The sequence below is a fragment of the Triticum dicoccoides genome, chromosome 1A, assembly GCF_002162155.2.
Source record: "Triticum dicoccoides isolate Atlit2015 ecotype Zavitan chromosome 1A, WEW_v2.0, whole genome shotgun sequence".
NCBI lineage: Eukaryota > Viridiplantae > Streptophyta > Magnoliopsida > Poales > Poaceae > Triticum > Triticum dicoccoides.
This window is the reverse complement of record NC_041380.1, coordinates 95,482,035-95,488,387: the sequence shown is the minus strand read 5'-3', so window position 1 is coordinate 95,488,387 and position 6,353 is coordinate 95,482,035.

The window sequence follows — 6,353 nt, the reverse complement described above, 5'->3', positions numbered from 1 at the left end:
CGCCGGGCCATTTTACAAGACCCTGGCTTTTCAGAAGAGTCATTTAACGCCTTCAACTCGGCCGATGTGTACATCCTAGCTGCTCGAGATGGGATTAACAGGGCCACAAAGCAACATTTGAAAGATGTGCAGGTAAATTTATTTTGTCTGACTATGATAACCATATGCCAGTAGCCTCCGAGACTTAAAGGAGTTGAAACAACTAATTTAAGGATCAATGTATGACCAGGTGCTTACGGAGAAGAACACCCAGCTAGCTCAGGAGCTGGAAAAGTGTCAGCGCCGGCTGCTTGCTGCCAATGTCGAACTGGAGAAATACAAGGCATCTCCCGGTAATGTTTCCTTCTATCAAAAATTCATAATGGTACACCGATAGTGTGAATCTGGGTGCTAATCTTTGTGTTCGGCCGTTAGACCAAGTACAAGAGCAGTTGGGCGCCGCTCGAAGTGAAGAACGTGGAGCCAAAAAGCTACTAGCAGCAGGCGAGCGTGTATTGACAAAAGTCATTCAGGAGAAAAAGAGCAGCGGACTCTGTGAAGGTGAACAAGAGGCTGCGAGGTGGCATATTCATTATGTATCCACTTTTCTTTTATAACAGTTTTGGAGGTAATGGTAGCTGATATAGCTGTAATTGCAGGTGTTTTGACGAACCGCCCCGAAGAGGAGGTGTCCAGATCATTGAGTGATCTTCTGCAATTGATGTCGTAGTTGCACGAGCAAGCTCGGCAGGCGATGCGGAGTGTAGCCAAGGCTTTATGGCCATCCGACCCCCCTCCAAGAAGCTTGGAGCAGCTGGTAGAGCTGTCCAAGGGAGCGCGGCGGCGTATCAGGCTATGGAAGATTTCGACATGCCGAGAGGGTGCGCGAGAGGCCTGGGCCATGGTGAAGACGCGATATACCAAGCTGGATCCTAATCACATGGCTCGAGTCGGACCGGTAGGGTCGAATGGGGAAGAAAGTCCCGTTAGTTTAGTATATGACCAAGTAGAGGTGGCCGCCAAATATTCCCAACAGGATTGTAAGTTAGACTGCCTGTTGGAAGGTGTAGAGGAGGAGGTTTTCGAGTCCAGGTGATTGTGTACTTTCCTCATCTAGCTGAATTGTATATCATTTGTCATGGCAGACCTTTTCGCTTCAGCCTCCGATCCCGAAGGTGCGGAGTGTTTCCGAATACCGTCGCAGCCGAATAGGCCGGCGTATGCCTGGAAAACTAGGTGTAGGGGTCATAATTGCTTGAACAGACAAGTTGTATCCGGCTAGCTATGTTATATTACATTAGTATCGTAAGAAACATCTTCCAGAGAGAATAGTTCCGTTAAGGGTTCCTTTCCCTGGGTGTGCATGCATTTAATGCACATGTCCGAGTTGTGATGTGAGCACCACAGTTTGTATAACTTCTGGGGGTGCATGATGGAGTGAGCTTAAAAACATCTTTAATTTGCCGACTATCGGGGATATACCCCGCGGTATGATCCGGCCGGAGTTATAACCTGACTGGGACTTAGTAAGTCGGCAGGTGTTAAAGCAGGTGGTAAACCGGCAGGTGTTAAGGCAGGTGGTAAACCGGTTAGTGTTAAGTTAGACGGTAAATCGGCAGGTTGTTAAACCGGCTGACAGTTAAGACAGATAGGTAAAACAGGCAGTTAACCCAGACGGTAAACCGGCAGGTTGTTAAACCGGCTGACAGTTAAGACATGAGTTAAGTCAAATGATAACTCAGCAGACAATCATAAACTGGCAGACCATCTTAAACCGGCACTATTTATAACCCGACAGACAGTGATAACTATGTTGTCAGGAGTTATGAAGCCCGAGACGTTTTGAAGCCCAAGATGTTAATAAGCCCATGAAGAGAAGTCATAATAGTTAAGTCTTAAAGTCCGAGTTGGACTCTACATGTAACCCGCCCCTTCAAGTTATATAAGGAGGGGCAGGGCTCCCCAAAGAGGGACAAGTAGGAAGAAACAATCTTAAAGGGTTAGGGTTAACTAGGAGAGTCGGTTTATGGCGACTTCCACATGATCATAATGAGACATAGCCTCAAACAGCATGTAGGGTTGTTACCGGATGATGTTTCCCGGGGCCCGAAGCTATCTAAACCCTTGTCTTGCGTTGCGTCTCTCGATTCCGCTCAACCCCTCTCAAGCTACCACATAGATGCGTTGGCCTCGCGACTAAGTCCTCACACTAAGGACATCTTCCGTGACAAATCCACGACACCGACCGAATATTCCCTTAAGAACGCTAGCTTTCGGCTTCACCCAGTCTGCAGTACACATCCGGATGACCCGGCGATAACAATCACAGAGGTGCTCCCTTTATGCCCTAGCCGAACTAACGGGAATGTAGGGCATAAGCACATGATCCAGGCAACCCATCTTGGCCAAAACTTAAGTCATATCGATGCATATAATGGCAAATAAAAGGTACATATGGAAAAACTCATATGTGAGGAGCTTGATGCTCAAGGAATGACAAGAACTTCTGTCCGAGAAGCCCCCATGTACAAGTGGCGTACATGTTTGAAGATGTATGTGCCAATGGTGTGCGGTCTAGCCGCACTAAAGCTTTAAAGCGAGAAAGAAGAAAGTAATTGGAGAAGAGAGAAAAAACAATGGAAACTATAGGGGAGGAGGAGACGAACAGGGGTTTAGCGCTAGGCGTAGAATCTCCGGAGTCTGGCCGCGTTCCAGGGGTTCGGCTCGAGGCGATTGTCTGATGCATCGCAAAGACGGTATGCTCCTCCGGTGAGAACTTCGTAAATTATGAAGGGGCCCTCCCATTTGGGCTTGAGATTGTCCTTTTTCTTCTCCGGGAGCCACAGAACGAGTTCGCCAACATTGTAAGTCTTAGCCTGTACTTCTCTTCTTTGATATCTTCGAGCCTGCTGTTGGTAAACTGCTAAACGAGCTGTTGCGATATCACTTTCCTCCTCCAGGGCATCTAGGCTGTCCTGCCGATCGAGCTCGGCTTCTCTCTCTTCATACATACGCACTCTAGGTGAGTTGTGAATAATATCGCAGGGCAATACGGCCTCTTCACCATACACCATGAAGAAAGGTGTGTACCCAGTAGTACGGCTGGGCGTGATCCGCAGCCCCCAGAGTACGGAGTCGAGCTCCTCAACCCAGTGCTTGTCTGATTCTTTTAAAGACCGCACTAGTCTGGGCTTGATGCCGCTCATAATAAGACCGTTGGCGCGTTCGACTTGACCGTTGGTTTGTGGGTGGTAGACGGAGGCGTAATCTAGTTTAATACCCAGATTAGTACACCAGGTTTTTACCTCGTCGGCTGTGAAATTGGAGCCATTGTGAGTGATGATGCTGTGTGGGACACCATAATGGTGCACAACATCGGATATGAAGTCTATCACCGGGCCGGACTTAGCCGTTTTGACCGGTTTAGCCTCTATCCACTTAGTGAGTTTGTCCACCATAACCAACAGATAATTTTTCTTATGGCTTCCCCGTTTAAGGGGTCCAACCATGTCGAGTCCCCAGACCGCGAAAGGCCAAGTGATGGGGATTGTTTGTAGGGCAGTGGGGGGGCATATGGCTTTGGTTGGCAAAGAGTTGGCATCTGACGCAACGTTCGACAAGGTCATGTGCATCCGCTCGGGCCGTCGGCCAATAAAACCCTGTACAGAAAACCTTGCTAACAAGGGCCCAAGCTGCGGCATGGTGACCGCCAAGTCCGGCTTGAATTTCAACCAAGAGCCGCCGCTCCGCTTCCTCGGATATACATCGTTGAAGGACTCCGGTGGCGCTTTTCTTGTAGAGCTCTCCATCATGAACCTTGTAGGCCTTCGAGCATCGGACAATGCAGCGGGCCTCATTCTGGTCCTCAGGAAGCTCCTTCCTATTAAGTTAGGCCAGGAAGGGTTCGATCCATGGGGCAATGACCGCCATGATGAGATGCGCCGACGGTGTTATGTCGATGTTTCCGGGATCTAGGGTTATGTTCGGGTCCGGACTAGCGTTGTCGTTTTCCCCCTGCCACACCACAGATGGCTTAAAGAGCCTTTCCAGGAAGATATTACGTGGGACGGGGTCGTGCTTAGCACCAATACGAGCAAGAACATCCGCCGCTTGATTACTTTCTCGAGCCACATGATGAAACTCGAGCCCCTCGAACTGGGCCAACATTTTTATAACTGCATTACGATATGCTGCCATCTTCGGATCTTTAGCATCGAAATCTCCATTTATTTGAGATATTGCAAGGTTTGAGTCCCCGCTCACTTCTAGGCGTTGTATGCCCATGGAGACAGCCATCCGGAGACCATGCAATAAGGCCTTGTATTCGGCTGCATTATTGGAATCAGTGTATAGTATTTGGAGAATGTACTGGACTATGTCTCTGGTAGGGGACGTTAAAATGACACGCGCTCCTAACCCTACCAGCATTTTGTAGCCGTCGTAGTGCATGACCCAGTTGGAGTATGTGCCGTACTCTTTAGGGAGTTCGGCCTCTGTCCATTCGGCGATGAAGTTGGCCAATACTTGGGATTTGATAGCTCGACGTGGTTTGTATGTAATGTCAAATGGTAGGAGTTCAATTGCGCATTTGGCAATCCGGCCCGTAGCATCGCGGTTGTTTATAATGTCATCGAGTGGCACGTCGGAGGCCACCATGATAGAACACTCCTGGAAGTAGTGACGGAGCTCCCGGGATGCCATGAAGACCGCGTATGCTATTTTTTGATAATGAGGGTACCGGGATTTGCATGGTGTAAGGACAGTAGATACTGTCGGCGTTCTAGGAACGGGGGTCCCCAGACTTGCCTGCCTGCGGCCTGCGACGTGGCTCAAAGGGGGCCCAACACGGCCCGTCTTCACCAACACAAACCCAAGACCCTCACGAGGGGCCAAGCCTCGCGGGGCGGACGACGCGGAGCTTCCTCAGGCACGGCCTTGTCAGGCTGGCTCATGAGGAGGCGGAGAGATCAAGGCGGGGTACCTGACGAGGTGCCCGTGACACAAGCCATGACGACTCAGGGTGCCAGGTGGGTGCCAGCCCGCACAGCATCCTCCTTTCCTCTTTGGTGCAAAGGGGGCAAGCGCAGTCGTGGAGTACTGAGGCATCAGGCAAAGGTTGCCATTTCGGTGCAACGAGACCAAGACCAAGAGGACTACGAGACGGAGGTCACCATGGAGCCCAGGACGGCATCATCACCAGAGCTTTGCGCAGGCGAAGACTACTTTTGTCAGGATAGCTGATACTTGATGTCCCCCTTCAAATTAGCCCGCCATTGTTGGCTCCCTTCCCGCTCGATATTTGGGAAGAGGACCAGGGCCTCTATAAATAGGGCCAGCCACCCATAGCAAAGGGTAGGAGGTCGGAAGTGAGAGAGAGAGAGAGGAAGGGATAGAGAGGAAGAGATAGAGAGGAAGAGATAGAGAGGAAAAGGTGACTGAACTCTTCTCAGTAGTTCATCGCCCCAGCCAAGAAAGACCCTCGCGAGGCTGTTCTTCCTTGTATTGTTCATCATCATCAGCCCAAGAGGCAATCCACCACACCACACACTGGAGTAGGGTATTAGACCACAACGGTGGCCTGAACCAGTATAAACCCTGTGTCTGTTGTGTTGTTCTTTCCTTAGTTTTAGATCCTAGCATGGCGGAGGGGTGCAGGTAGGTAGGAGGCGAAATCTCCGCACGCACCCCAGTGTTCGAACCTCAAGGGTCTGCCGGAACCCGAAATCCAACATTTGGCGCACCATGTAGGGGAGGCCGATGGGATTCGTCTTCCACCACCCCGTTCTCCTCCGACCATCACGCCCATGTCTGACGCTCGTCGGGCCCGCACCGAGCGCCGGGCTGCACTCGCTTCCCGCGTCGCCCAGACGGCCCCTGTCGGCGGGCTTCCTCGCTGTTCCCCATCACCTGCCGTCAACGCCGCCACCGGCCCGGCGGGGGACGGGCAGCAAGCATCGTCCCGGCATCTGTCCGTGCGGTAAGGTGGCCGCACCGCAACTCCCTCGCTCACCCTAGCTGGTTCTTCGTCCGGCACGCTCCGCGCGCCCATGGAGCCCCGCAACCTCTCCCCCGCCTATCGCGCTGCACCAACACCCCCGGTCGTCGCGGCCCTCTTGGGCGGCTCGCAGGCGCCGCCTACAAGTCACCACGTCAAGCCGTTCATCCGCCGGGTCAGCGCCGCTTCCACGCGGCAGGGGGCTTCCCTGGATCGGGCGGCGCCCGAGACCTGCCTGACCTTCAGTTCGGAGGACCACTCCTTCAACTCGGCCTTCTCGGGTGCGCTCCCCATGCTGTGCACCCCCACCATATGCCAGGTGGCCGTCACCAGAACCCTCATTGATGGCGGCGCGGGCCTTAGCATGCTCTCGGTCGAG